General features: G+C 38.7%; 1 protein-coding gene across 22 annotated transcripts in view; it reads left to right on the forward strand.

Moving 5' to 3' along the window:
- EIF4G3 (eukaryotic translation initiation factor 4 gamma 3) overlaps window positions 1-15507 on the forward strand; it is a 362883-nt gene that overhangs the window by 77231 nt on the left and 270145 nt on the right. For 19 of the 22 annotated variants that reach the window (XM_049706459.1, XM_033433181.2, XM_033433186.2 and 16 more), the window contains one exon: window positions 7071-7146. The gene's annotated coding sequence lies outside the window, so the exon portion shown is untranslated. Of the gene's footprint in view, window positions 1-7070; window positions 7147-15507 lie in introns of those variants that run through there. The other 3 variants (XM_049706458.1, XM_049706455.1, XM_033433179.2) reach the window with 3 other exon arrangements.

Raw genomic sequence — 15507 nt, forward strand, 5'->3', positions numbered from 1 at the left:
CCCATTTTCCTGTGGGGCACCTGTTTCGCTATTACTGTTGCATAAAACTTCTCTTTGTTTGCTGTGTAGATTCTTAGGATGAGCCATACTTCTTTTAAGTCTAGTGGACTACGGGAATTCCCTGGCGGTCCAGTGGTTAGGACTCGGTGCTTTCACTGGCAGGGTCTGGGTTCAATCCCTGGTTGGGGAACTAAGATCCCATAAGCTGTGTGGCATGGCCAAAAAAAAAAAAAAAATCACTTATCTTAAAAAATAAGTCTATTGGACTAGATCATGATGATGAAGCATTTTGAGTTTATGACTCTTTAGCAATATTCTAGTGTCTGGGGATAGAGTAGTAGACAAAGTGCTTGCCCCACCATGAAGTTTTAATATTATTATTTTAAAAATTTGTTTAAAAATTACCTACAATGTTATTCACTTTTTTGATAACAGCTTTATTGAGATATAATTCACATAACATAAAATTCACCCATTTAAAATGTATAGTTTATTGGTTTTTAGTATATTTACAGACTAGTGTAACTATCACCATAGGTTTAGAACCTAATTTTAGATTACTTCAAAAAGAAACCCATATCCTTTAGCAGTCATCCCTCCTTCCTCCATTTCCACCCATCCCCTCAGGCCTAAGCATCCACTAGTCTTTTTCTTTTATACTTTTTGTCTGTGGATTTGCCTGTTCTGGTCATTTCATATAAGTGGAATTATACAAAATGTGGTCTTTTGTGACTGGCTTTTTTCACTTAGCATTGTGTTTTCAAGGTTCGTCCATGTTGTAGCATGTGTCAGGACTTCCATTTCTTTTTATTGCCAAATAAAATTCATTGTATGGATATACTTCATTTTGTTTATCCATTCATCAGTTGATGAAAACATTGTTTCTACTTTTTGGCTATTGCAAATAATGCTGATTATGAACATTCATTTATTAGGTTTGTGTGCACATGTTTTTATTTCTCTTGGATGTATACCTAGGAGTGAGTATTGCTGAGTCATTTAGTGACTTTATTGCTTAACCTTTGGAGAAACTCAGAACTCACTTATTTTAGATATATAGTTTTATTTATTCTGATAAATGCAGAGTTTTGCAGCCCCACCATACTGAAGATATGGAAGAGTTCCATCACCTAATTACAGTCCTTCAGTGCCATCTCTCTTTTTAAAAAATTTTATTGAAGTATAGTTGATTTACAATGTTGTGTTAGTTTCTGCTGTACAACAAAGTGGTTCAGTTATACATACGTATCTTTTTCATATTCTTTTCCATTATGGTTTATTATAGGATTTTGAATATGGTTCCCTGTCCTATATAGTAGATATTCTATATATAATAGTTGCATTCTATATGTAATAGTTTGCATCTGCTAATCCCAAACTCCCAGTCCATCCCCCACCCCCACCCTTGGCAACCACAAGTCTGTTCTGTATATCTGTGAGTCATTTTCCATTTCGTAGGTAAGTTCATGTGTGTCATATTTTAGATTCCACATGAGGTGAGATCCTATGGTAGTTGTCTTTCTCTTTCTGACTTATTTCACTTAGTATGATAATCTCTAGTTACATGCATGTTGCTGCAAATGGCATTATTTTGTTCTTTTTTATGGCTGAGTAGTATTCTATTGTATATATATGTACCACATCTTCTTGATCCATTCATCTGTCAGTGGACATTTAGGTTGCTTCCATGTCTTGGCTGTTGGAAACCGTGTTGCTGTGAACATAGGGGTGCATGTATGTTTTTGAATTATAGTTTTGTCTGTATATATGCCCAAGAGTGTGATTGCCGGATCATGGTGCTGTCTCTCTTTAGGTAAACTCTTCCCCAGGCCCTAGCCACTATACTTTTGCCTTTGCCGGAGTGTCACATAAACGGACTCATAGCCACTTTGAGTCTAGCTTCTTTCGCTTAACTTAATTAGCATTTGAGATTCACTCATGTTGTTGTATCAGTAATTCATTACTTTTTGGAACCCTCCTACACTGTTGGTTGGTGCAGCCACTATGATAAACAGTATGGAGGTTCTTCAAAAACTAAAAATAGAATTACAAAATATTAACAGCATGGTCAGCAGCCATTTTCTTTGGCAATATTGGTCTAAAAAAAAAAAAACAAAACACAAAACCTAAGCAGAGTATATTTCTGGGTGAATTTAAATGCGACTGTCAGGAAATCAATTTGTAATATGTGGTGAGTTGTGTTCTGAGTTAGAAAACCAGAGTCAGAACAAAGGCATTTCTGGCTAAGTGCTTGGAGACTAACGTTTCTGGATTTATTTAAAAAAAAAAAAAAAAGAAAAGAAAAGAAAGCAATGGTTCTTAGTTGTTAACATTCAAATGGTGATTTCCAGAGACTTAGAGCTAAAACACAATGGGAAAGAAGGTATAGGCTTGCAATTCTAAGATCAAAAGAGCTTGGGGAAACTAATTGTTTTCTGAAATTGGCAAAAACTCTGGACAGAAATACAGAAATTTCAATATTCATATATTTTACAGTAGAGATATTAATGTATTTGATTAAGGAGTGCTGCCTTATTAACTTTCTAACAGTGGAAAAATTCTGAATTCCAATAAAGGATTTTGGACCTGAATTAACAGCTCAACATGAAATTGAATTGAAACAAATATTAAAATTGGCTAGTTTTATTTCTGTGAAGTTTTAGTGGCAAAAGATAAGCAGCAATGAAGAAAAAATAATTTATTGATTGATTGATTGATTGATTGATTGTGGTACGCGGGCCTCTCACTGCTGCGGCCTCTCCCGTTGCGGAGCACAGGCTCTTGACGCACACGCAGGCTCAGCGGCCACGGCTCACGGGCCCAGCCGCTCCGCGGCATGTGGGATCCTCCCGGACCGGGTCACGAACCCGTGTCCCCTGCATCGGCAGGCAGACCCTCAACCACTGCGCCACCAGGGAAGCCCTGAAAAAATAATTTTTTTAACACATTCTGTTACAGATTCCAAGGTTAAAGTAGGAGTAGATATGTCATAGTGTTTAGGTTTGAGAATACAATTTGTTTTGCTTTTGTCCATACAGAATGACTAAAGTTGTGACCCCTGAGAATTCTGTAGTTGCTAGGTCGGGTCATTCAGGATGTTCTGCTTTTTGGGACATTTTATATGCTTGGTGCCTACATTTGACAGCTTCAAACTCTGATTTATTCCTGTCTGTTTCATCTTTCATAATAACGTGCATTAATCTTACCAGTATAGTTTCATACTTGAGTTTGAGGATGGGCTCTGTCTTTGGTGCCATTTAGGTAAGTAGAAATTAGCTGGATGCTTTACTGTTATCCGCTGAAGGCTCCATTCTGGAATTTGCTTCTCTTACTTATCTACAGTCTCTGGTAGTACAGCTCTAGCCCTTACCTTTTACGAAGCTTTTCCGAGTGTAGGAAAGGGTTAATTTTTTTTAATTTAAATTTTTGGCTGTGCTGGGTCTTCGTTGTGGCACACAGGCTTTTCATTGCAGCATGTGGGCTTCTCTAGTTGCGGCACATGGGCTTCTCTAGTTGTGGTGTGTGGGCTCCAGAGTGCCCGGGTTCACTAGTTGTGGCGCGCCAGCTTAGTTGCCCTGCGGCATGTGGGATCTTTGTTCCCCGACCAGGGATTGAACCCGTGTCCCCTGCATTGGAAGGTGGATTCTTAACCCCTGGACCACCAGGGAAGTCCCTCACTACTTGTTTTCACTACTTGTTTTCTAATTTGTCAAAATCTACCTTTTGAGGAGATACTGACTATATGTCAAACCCAGGGTCAGATATGATTGCCATAGATTAAGAAGTTTCATCCTGGTGGGAGTTCATCATCCTTGAAATGTCGGTAAACATCTGTGCTCAAAAAATTATAGGTCTCCTCTTTCCTTCATGGTGTAAGTAGGAAATGTTCAGATCATTATGTAATCTCCTCATAGATCCTTGGATTTCTCTGACGAATATCTGCCTAATTGACATTTAGTGGAGAGTATGTAGTGAGTACTATAATAATCAGAGTCTACTGTGTTTTACTACTCTTATTTAACCCTCAAATTTTGTTTCTGAAGTTTGTCTTTTAATTTTTTATTAGAAAGAAGGTGGGGAATTAGAATTTTTTTGCATTTATAGTTCTATTTTGGGTTGGCCATAAAGTTCGTTTGGGTTTTTTCCATAACATGTTATGGAAAAACGCAAACGAACTTTATGGCCAACCCAATACTTGAGTCTTATTAATTCGGTTCTTACATAGCAGCTGTCTAATCTTGCTAGCGATTATGCTTGTATTTCCTGATGACATAATATAAATCATAGCAGTTTGAAGTACAGAAGTGTCAATTGGGTGTGCTACTGTATTTCAGTCATGAGATTTAAAAAATAAAAACAGTGTGGTCTGGAGCACTGCACATGCATATTACGCTGCTCATTGTCTGAATTAGAATTTTAAGTGGTATTATGAGAAGCTGTTTTCTTGTCATGTTGAGCTGAAAGGGAGGTAAGCATCCGGTGATGTATGCTGGAGATACAGAGCTTGGTGAGAGCTGGTAATCTTAATGACAGGCAGAATTAGGAAGTATGTAGTGTAAGAGCTTTACATGTGTGCCATTTCTTTGAAATTCACCTGTTTCTGGAGAAAATGCCTAGCAGTGCTTATCTCATACTGATTTATCTAGGCTTTTTTAGTGGAAGGAGGGGATGCTAAACAGCCTAGTTGCAAATTACTAAAATACCATTAAAAATTTGAGATATAATTCACATACCATAAAATTCACAGTTTTAAAGTGTACAATTCAGTGGGGTTTTTTTTAAACCATATTTATGAAGATGTGCAACCATCACCACTACGAATTAAGGAGAAAATTGCTCCGTAAAATAAGTTCCTTTGGTTTCATGCATTACGTGCCCAGTCTGCAGTAGTGTGTTAATTTGCCGTTGGGCAGGTGATTCAGCCTGGGCCAAGAATTTGGGACTTCTTAGAAGTTTTAGAGTGACACTCCATTGACTCTTTTATAAGATGAACTACTAATTTAATTCTGTCCGGAAGATAGGGGCAACCATATTTTGACCAGGTTGTGATAATGCTTTTTTACTATGCTATAAAGTATTCTGCCCATGGGCGCGTCGATGTAATAGGAAGAGCACTGTCTTTAGAATACAGAAGAAACCTGACCTGGCCTTAGTTAGCCTTGTTAACTTGGGCAAATTACTTCATCTTGCTGCGACTAAGTTTATAGGAGATACTGTAAAATGGTTCATTGAGGACAACATGGTTGGTTAGGCTTGCCGCATGCTCTAGATTCAGATCTCCTGACTTTGGTTTTCAGTTTTCTTTTATAGAGCTATGTTTTTGTCTGAAATATTTTTATCCAAATGGTCTTTTAAGAAACAATTTATTAATCCACAATATTCTGTTGGTAGTTTTCAGAGAGGGGAATAAATGACGTCAGTATTCTTTATGTGACCAAGGAAAAAGAATGTTTGTTACTGGAATATTGACCAAATATATGATTGCCTCTTTAGAAGTCTTGTAGTTAACAGTAATATTGTTAGCCAGTAAAGTTACTAATAGAAATCAGGAGCCTTAACCTTTCCTAGTAAGGTTAAATGGTATGGCTCAGCTCTTGGGGCCTACTACCGGTGACTCATTTGAGAACTTATTCCCACCTAGTGACAGTTGGCCCTAGCTCGAAAAACTACTAGCAGTTGGCTTTGTAGAAGAAAGAACAGTCTCATATTTTCTACCATTCATGTAACCACAATGCAGAACCATAATTCAAAGAAAGTTTTATTTTGGCTAGGGGTAATCTTCATTCTGAAAGAATTGACAAACTAATATAAAGGACTTTTGTCCTGAAACTTGTTAGGCTTACGTTTTCTACATTGCAAACATATATACAGTTTCTTTGAATGAAGCAGTTCCTTTATGAAATGTTTCAGCTTTGTTATTTCTCAGTGCAGCATTTTAAACCAGTTCTTTGTGTGTAGGGGATGATGGCAATGCATGGAACTGTTGTCTGAGGTTGCTAGTTTGAAGAACTAACTAGAGACTGGTACAGTGTTACTAATTTTGAATGATTAAAGCGTTGGGTTTTTGGGTTTTGTTTTGTTTTGTTTTCCCTCTCCACCTCAGTCAACTTTTGCTACTTGGATATAAAGAATTTTACTTCTAAAGATTCTCTTAGACCTCTGCAACTTGTGGTCATGCATATAAAATTATTATTTGCAGCTGTCACTTTTTCTTCCTTACTGTTTCATTAAATTAGAAAGGAACATGATGTGAGAACTATTAAATATTTGTTAGGTTGAAGAAATAATTCTGTCTTATTTTGGGTTTATTATATTTGTAGTCTTTCTTTTAAAATACATTTAAATTACAGAAATACTTCATATTTATGGTAGAAAAGGCAGTTATGTAATCCTGTCATCCAGAGATAATTGCTGTTAATCTTCTGTGCCAAGTCTCTTGGTTGTCATTCTTACAGAGGTAAAATACCACCTTACCAGGGAGAAGAGCTTATGTCTTCCAGTTTTGAAGCTGAATGAAATGATAGCCTTTTGTCTTTTGAAGAATATCCTGACATGTTGAAATATTTTAAACTAAATTACAGTGGAGAGCCTCTTTCATAAAAATGAGGAGTTGGTGGGTAGATATTGGGAAAATAACAGCTAAAAAAGAAAAACAAGGAAACAATTGTATTCGCAGAACAGACTAGGTCTTTGTCAGCAATTTCCACGTTGATGAATTAGTCTTATCTTTCTGAATATCCTGCTTATACTTCCTTAGTCTTTTTCTCTAGAAAGTAAAGGTAGTAGATTCTCATCATGGGCCTAAAGTTAGGAGGCTTGTTGTATGATTTTTATTTGTTTTGAGTTTCCATGGAATGTTTATCACGGGAATCACTTTTGGAGAGACTGATCTAATCACATTAGGAAATTTGAAATACTTTGTTTTCTAGTTTCTCTGGAGAAATAAGTGTATAACTCCACTAACTGGATGACAAAGCTTGGGTCATTGGCAGAATTTTGTGGTTGTAATTTGCTCTTACTGCTAAAGCAGTTCATTTTTGAGTTCTCTTATCCTTAACTCGCTCTTCTAGAATTCCTAGAGGACCTGTGCAGCAGCCTCTCGAGGATCGAATCTTCACTCCTACTGTCTCGGCAGTGTACAGCACGGTGAGTACCTCAGGGTTGTTTGTCAGATTGTGTGTGTTTTTTGCACATGAACCTTTGATATTATAGGCAGTGTTTGTTAGATTGGTACATAATAGGCTTTTGACAGAAAAGTTCAGTCAAATCTCGAACAGAATTAGATGTATATAATATAATAAGGTGAATAGGTCTTTTCCCCTGTCATCTTAATTTAAGAAGTAGACATGAAAGAAACATTCTGTTAAGGTAGATTGACTTGTACACCTTTGTTCTTTTTCCTCCCTTTTCCTCCTTCCATAAATATTGTGATTCTTCTAGGACACTGAGTTTTAATTTTCTTTTGGATATTTTTTCTTAAATTTTAATAAATTTTACACTTTTAACTTAAATTTTTTATTTTACTTTTTTCCTTCTTTGATTACGTATAAAAATGCAGAAAGTTTAGAAAAGAGAACAGTGGTTAATGGGAGTAAATTTAAATATTTATGTTAAATGATAGATTCAAATTCATAAATGAAGGGAAATTTAAAAGTTAGAGGATGAAGATAATAAAATTAGAAGCAGATTACAGGGGTATTACAGTGAGCCTAAGGGAATTTAGGGGAGAATCGAGGAGTTGGACATGTCTTTTTTTTGGGCTGTGCCATGTAGCTTGCGAGATCTTAGTCCCCCCAGTCAGGGATTGAACCCAGGCCCTCGGCAGTGAAAGCACAGAGTCCTAACCACTGGACTGCCAGGGAATTCCTGGACATATCTTTATTTTTTAAATTAAAAAAAAATTTTTTTTCTAAGGGAGGGGGGATCTCTCCCCTTATTTTCTCTTTCTTTTTTTAAGAATTTATTTAATTTATTTATTTTTGGCTGCGTTGGGTCTTTGTTGCTGTGCATGGGCTTTCTCTAGTTGCGGTGAGCGGGGGCTACTCTTCTTTGTGGTGTGTGGGCTTCTCATTGTGGTGGCTTCTCTTGTTGTGGAGCACGGGCTCTAGGCACGCAGGCTTCAGTAGTTGTGGCACACGGGCTCAGTAGTTGTGGCTCTAGAGCACAGGCTCAGTAGTTTTGGTGCATGGGCTTAGTTACCCCACAGCATGAGGGGTCTTTCCGGACCAGGGATTGAACCTGTGTCCCCTGCATTGGCAGGAGGATTCTTAACCACTGAACCACCAGAGAAGCCCTAAAATTTTTTTATATTTATTTATTTGGTTGCGTGGGGTCTTAGTTGCAGCAGGTGGGCTCCTTAGTTGCGGCTCCAGGGCTCCTTAGTTGTGGCATGAGAACTCGCAGTTGCAGCATGCATGTGGGATCTAGTTCCCTGACCAGGGATTGAACCTGTGCCCCCTGCATTGGGCGCTCAGAGTTTTATCCATTGAGCCACCAGGGAAGTCCCTGGACATGTCTTTTTAAAAAAAATTTATTTATTTTTATTTATTTATTATTTTTGGCTGTGTTGGGTCTCCGTTGCTGCACGCAGGCTTTCCCTAGTTGCAGTGAGCGGGGGCTACTCTTGGTTGCGGTGCGCGGGCCTCTCATTGCAGTGGCATCTCTTGTTGCGGAGCGTGGGCTCTAGAGCACGTGGGCTTCAGTAGATGCAGCACGTGGGCTCAGTAGTTGTGGCTCGTGGGCTCTAGAGTGTAGGCTCAGTAGTTGTGGCGCACAGGCATAGTTGCTCCGCGGCACGTGGCATCTTCCCGGACCAGGGCTCGAAACCGTGTCCCCTGCATTGGCAGGCGGATTCTCAATCACTGCGCCACCAAGGAAGCCCTGGACATAGCTTTTAATGTTTCATTTCATCATACCATTCATCCTTGGAAATAGGGTGCTTTAAAGAAACTCACAGTACAGTGAGAGAGATGAGTAAATAAATAATTGTAATCCAAGTGATATGATAAAGCAATAATTCTTATCCTTTTGGGTTATAAATTACTTGTAGAATCTGAAAATAGTCGCAGTGCTTTCTCCTCAAAAAAGAGCATATACCAAGTGTTTACGTATAATTTCAGAACTTCACAGATGTCCATCAGGCCATTCATAAGGCTCGGGTTGAGAACCTTTGATTAGAGATATGACCATGCTATTATATGGGAAAGGGAGAAGTTGCTTCATTGAGGAAGTGACACTAAGCTGGAAGGTATAAGACTTCTAAGCAGGGCTTCCCTGGTGGCGCAGTGGTTGAGAGTCCGCCTGCTGATGCAGGGGACACGGGTTCGTGCCCCGGTCCGGGAAGATCCCACATGCCGCAGAGCGGCTGGGCCCGTAAGCCATGGCCGCTGAGCCTGTGTGTCCGGAGCCTGTGCTCTGCAACGGGAGAGGCCACAAGAGTGAGAGACCCGCGTACCGCAAAAAAAAAAAAGGACTTCTAAGCAGAAAAGGGAAGAAGAGGCCTCTAGGAAGTGAAAAATTAGAGGCATGGTTAATGGAATGGTCAGTAGTCAGAAGTGTGGCATGTGTGCTAGGTTTTGTAGCCAAAGTAGAGATGAGAAAAGTGAGTTTTGCAGGTTTTAAGGTTGTCCTAAAGAGATAGAAGTTTATCATGCAGGTAATGGGTAAGGTAATTTTTTTTCTTGGTTTGCTTAAAACAAGTCTCAGTTTACACCTATTGTAGATCAACTAAACACCTGTTAATTACTTTTTGAATCCTCTGTAACTCTTAAAATGGTCCCAGTTTGGATGATAAAACAATCTGCTCACTGTACTAATTGGGAACCTTCAATTTACATTAAAAAAATAACCTTTAATTTTTTTCTGGCACAAACTTCCTCCAGGCCAGAGTTGTTTGTTTGTTTAAAGTACTGAGGTTGGGGACTTCCCTGGCAGTCCAGTGGATAAGACTCTGTGCTTCCATTGCAGGGACACGTGTTCGATCCCTGGTTAGGGAACTAAGATCCCGCATACTGTGTGGCATGGCCAAAAACAAAAGTACTGAGCTTAAAGGCTGTAGAATTTTATCAGGCATAACTCTTAACATGTAATTTTTGCTAATTATGAAAATATACCTTCAACATTAAATTATTTTCAAAATTAGGATAGGAAAAAGAAGATGAAAATTTCTAGTAATCTTGACTGATTTCTAGAGGCATCTACCATAACCGTTTTTTGGTATAGTTCCTTTGTCTCTTTTTCTGTGTTGTAGGCTCTGTATAAGATTTTTTTTTTTTTCTTATGTGGTACACGGGCCTCTCACTGTTGCGGCCTCTCCTGTTGCGGAGCACAGGCTCCGGACGCGCAGGCCCAGCGGCCATGGCTCACGGGCCCAGCCGCTCTGCGGCATGTGGGATCTTCCCGGACCAGGGCACGAACCCGTGTCCCCTGCATCGGCAGGCGGACTCTCAACCACTGCGCCACCAGGGAAGCCCTTGTATAAGATATTTTATTCTCATTTTTCACTGTATTAATGTTAGCTTTTCCTATGCTACTTGAAACATGTCTGAAATAATAAATTGTATGCTGATTTGTTATAAGAATTTAGCATTCACTTAACATTTGACAGATTATTTCTTAAGTTTTTTTTTTTTTTGCGGTACGCGGGCCTCTCACTGTTGTGGCCTCTCCCGTTGCGGAGCACAGGCTCCGACGCGCAGGCTCAGTGGCCATGGCTCACGGGCCCAGCCGCTCTGCGGCATGTGGGATCCTTCCAGACCGGGGCACAAACCCGTGTCCCCTGCATCGGCAGGCAGACTCTCAACCACTGCGCCACCAGGGAAGCCCTATCTCTTAAGCTTTTAATGTGTGTCAGATACTGTTCTAGATGTTGGGAATATAGTAATGAGCAAACTAAACCTGCAGTCCTCATGGAGCTTACTTTTTTGTGAGATAGAAAGATAGTTAAATTAAAAAAAAATATGTGTGCAATATGCTATTAGGTGGTAATAAATGCCGTGATGAAAACGAGGCGAGATAAAGGGATAAGGAATGACGGGACATCCTACTTTAGCTAGGGCTCCCAGGGAAGTTTTATCTGAAAAAATGGCATTTAAGTAGAAACATAAGAAGTAAGGGAGTGAGATTGTAGATTTTAGGGAAAGAGCACTTCTGGTAGAAGAAAGAGCAGTGCAGAGGCCCAGAGATAGCATCTGGAGCATCAGATGATATAGGGTACTATAGACCATGGTAAAGATTTTGGATTTTAATCTAGGTGTGATGGAAAGCCATTGGAAATTTAAGAACAGAAGATCTGATTTATTTTTAAGGTGACTGTACCTACTGTATAGAGGATAGACTGATGAGGGTAGGTGGTTGTGGTTGTGAGGTGGAAAGCAAGACCAGTGGGCGGTTATTGTAGTAATATAGGCAAATGATGGTGGCTTGCTCTAAGCTGGTAACAGTCAAAGAGAGGAGATGGGGTTTGCTATATATTTTGAAAATGGAGTCAATAGGATATGATGATAGCTTGGATGTGGAATGTGAGAGAAAGAAGAGTAAAGGAAGATGTTGTGGATCCTCGCTTGAGCAACTGAGTGGATGAACATGGTACTATTTATAGGAAGGAACACTGGGTGAGGAACAGGGTCTTTGTTGAGAAAAATTTATATATGTGAACATTATTTTTGTGAGGAGTTAAGCATTAGGTTGTTTCCTGTCGTGAATAACCTACTGAATTTTAACCCTTTTCTGTATTTTGGATTATTTTAATTTTATAGAGTAACTTTCTAGAAATGCAATTCCTGAGTTAAAGTGTAGGCATGTTATTAAGATTCCTCATAAATGAGGACATGTGACTTCGTAAACTTAGTACTTTAGAGAGGAGATAATCAAAATCCTGTGAGTAACACAGTGCCTGCTACACAGTTTATGTGAATTGTTTTCCATCTAAAGTTTTGAATTTATTTTTGAGTTAGATCAAATTTGACTTTTACTATTAAAAGCTACTGCCATATTTGTGGTCCTTCAGTTAATTTAAAAATTGGGTGTGTCAGTTATATGTGATGCCTATTCTGGAAGGACCAGGGGTTTTAGACAGTAAAAAGTTACCTTAAAATACGATGTCTCTACTTTTTGATCACTTATTTCCATTCTTAGTAATTTAAGTCTCTTCCCCACTTTCACAATGCTGTTGTGCCCATTAACGATGAGTAGGAGGGTAGTTGACCAGGTGCTTAGTCTCCCTTTTTCTCAGCCCCAAGGTTATGTATTGGTCATTATTCTCTAGTGTCTAGGTCCATTAGCATCATTTATGGCATTTAGTGTCATAAAATAAAGGCTAACCTTCAATTCACCTCCTCCTGGCTCCTCATATGGTGCCCATATGTCACTGTAATTGAGTTGGTTAAATTCCTTGAAAGGCAGAAAGACACCTGGATAGTCTTTAAAAATTATACAAAGATTTTGCTTTTTAATGTCTGATATGGAGGCTATATGCCCTTTTGTCAGCCAATTTAGGTAAGTTCTCTGCTGCTAATCAAAGAGGTATCAGAAGTAGGGCTCAGCTTTTATAATGCCTTCATTTTACATTTTAGCATGCTTATTATTTATTTATTATAGTCTGGTTTATCTAAGTTTCTCCTTGGAATATTTATCAGGGATGAGAGGGGTACTTTTATCATTATTCTTCATTAACCATAATTAGGGTGATTCGTCATATGAACAAAAAAAGAATAAAGCCAGTATTTTTTAAATGCTAGTAAGAGCAGTATATACTGTGGTAGAGAGGAAATGGCAAAACTAAAGAGGCATGAGCTAATCTGAAGTATATTCATTAATAACTGTCTTATTGGCATGCTTCTGAAGAACAAAATGTGAAATTTTACCATGTTGTATATTTTTGGCTTATATAGTCAGCCCTCCGTATCCAGGGGTTCCTCATCCTCGGATTCAACCAACCGTGGATCGAAATGTTTGGAAAAAAAGATTGCAGAAAGTTCCAAAAAGCAAAACTTGAATTTGCTGTTTGCTGGCAGCTATCTACATAGCATTTACATTGTTTTAGGTATTAGTGTAACCTAGAGATGATTTAAAGTATAGGAGAGGATGTGTGTAGATTATATGCGAACACTAAGCCATTTTATATAAGAGACTTGAGCATCCTCGGATTTTGGTATCTGTGGGGGGAGTGGGTCTACGAACCAATCCCTCTCAGATACCTAGGGATAACTGTATATCTTATTTAGAGAAATTAGATTTTATGACTGTTAAACCAGTATTTTTAACATAATTACAGAGATAAACTTAATAAATTTTTTTTCTGGAATAGTGACTTTACTACAAGAAGCAGCAGCCTATATTCTAGGGGATTGGAAGGGCTGTGTTATTAACTGCTTACGAAAAATTCCTTTCAATAAATTATTTAATTTGAATAAATTACTCCTTAATGTCATAACATTTCACAATACTTTTTTTTTTTTTTTTTCCCTGTACGTGGGCCTCTCGCTGTTGTGGCCTCTACTGTTGCGGAGCACAGGCTCCGGACGCGCAGGCTCAGCGGCCGTGGCTCATGGGCCCAGCCGCTCCGCGGCATGTGGGATCTTCCCGGACCGGGGCACGAACCCGCATCCCCTGCATCGGCAGGCGGACTCTCAACCACTGCGCCACTCGGGAAGCCCCCACAATCCTTTTTAGTCAGCTTATACTTTATAAAGTTTTGATTCTGTCATCCTGTAGCTCTGTGTCATGTAATTAGAAAGTCAGCTGATACATATTAAGTAGGCCAACATGTCAATGGAGACCTCTGCACAGAGACAAAATTTAGCTTGGGTTGATCGACACTCTTTAAGCAGTTGTGTCCAGCCAGATGTAAATCCACTTAATTGCCCTATAATCCAGCACAGAGTAACAATCCATTTTTTCCCCCCAATGGTAAAACACCAGCTGAACTCATTATTTGTTGGTTTATTTATACTTTTTTTTTTTTTTTTGCGGTACGTCTCACTGCTGTGGCCTCTCCCGTGCGGAGCACAGGCTCCGGACGCGCAGGCTCAGCGGCCATGGCTCACGGGCCCAGCCGCTCCGCGGCATGAGGGATCCTCCCGGACCGGGGCACGAACCCGTGTCCCCGGCATCGGCAGGCGGACTCTCAAACACTGCGCCACCAGGGAAGCCCTATACTTTATTTTTAAGAACAGCGTTGTTGAGTGTATTTGATATATAGGATATGTAGTGCCTGTGATTTAAATATATCTGAAGTGTAGTATTTAAAGTGTATAATTTGGTAAGTTTTATTATAAGTTTATAGCAATAAAAACCTCTACCACAATCAAGAAAATTAACATACCCGTCACTCCCAAAAGTTTCCTCATGGCTTTGTCATGTTTCTACCTTCCCCCACCGCTGGTCCGCTTTCTGTCATTATGGATTCATTTGCATTTTCTAGACTTTGTTTTTTCACTCAGGTTAATTATTCTGAGATTTATCCATGTTGCTGTGTTTATCATTAGTTTATTCCTGGAAGAAAAGTAAACTATGGGCTTAAAATTTAGAGTTGTCATAATCATGTTTCATATATTTTTTCTCCTCCTAATAATAGAGTTTGGCTTTTGTTAAACATAATGTAAATAATAATGATTATACAATTTGGCAGTTTTCTTTTTTCATACAACATTGCATTGTAAATAATTGTCATGCTGTTACATAGCATTTATAAACATTATGTTAACAGCTTAAGTAAGTAGCATGTCAATGAGATGAACCATAATTTACATAATCAGTTAATTTACAAGCTAGTGTTTGGTTTAAAGATCCCTTCTTCTTTATTTTCTATTTTAAATAACTTTGTGATACATACATGTATAAAGTACATATTCATACATTATATATGTGTATATATTTTTTCTGTTTAAACAGGGTTATTTCCTTTGGCTAACATACCCAAAAGCAGCTTTACTAGGTTAAAATATTGGGTTGGCCAGAAGTTGCATTGTTTTTTTCCGTAAGATGGCTCTAGTAGCGCTTAGTGGTCTTTAACTTCATTCGAAACAGTTTTCTTAGATTCTATTGTGACAGCTGTCCTATCAGCATGCATTAAAAAAGAAGAAACATCAAAATTGGTGAATTTTTTATAGCCATTTTAATATTGAAGATGGAAAAAAAAAAGCAACATTTTTGGCATATTATGTTTTATTATTTCAAGAATGGTAAAAATGCAACTGAAATACAAAAAAAAGATTTGTGCAGTGTATGGAGAAGGTGCTGTGACTGATCAAATATGTCAAAAGTGGTTTGCGAAGTTTCGTGCTGGAGATTTCTCGCTGGACGATGCTCTGTAGTCGGGTAGACCAGTTGAAATTGATAGCGATCAAATCGAGACATTAATTGAGAACAATCAACGTTATACCACATGGGAGATAGCCAACATACTCAAAATATCCAAATCAAGTGTTGAGAGCCATTTGCACTAGCTTGGTTGTGTTAATAGCTTTGATGTTTGGGTTCCACATAAGTTAAGCAAGAAAACCCTTC

Source organism: Orcinus orca, chromosome 1 (assembly GCF_937001465.1).
Source record: "Orcinus orca chromosome 1, mOrcOrc1.1, whole genome shotgun sequence".
NCBI lineage: Eukaryota > Metazoa > Chordata > Mammalia > Artiodactyla > Delphinidae > Orcinus > Orcinus orca.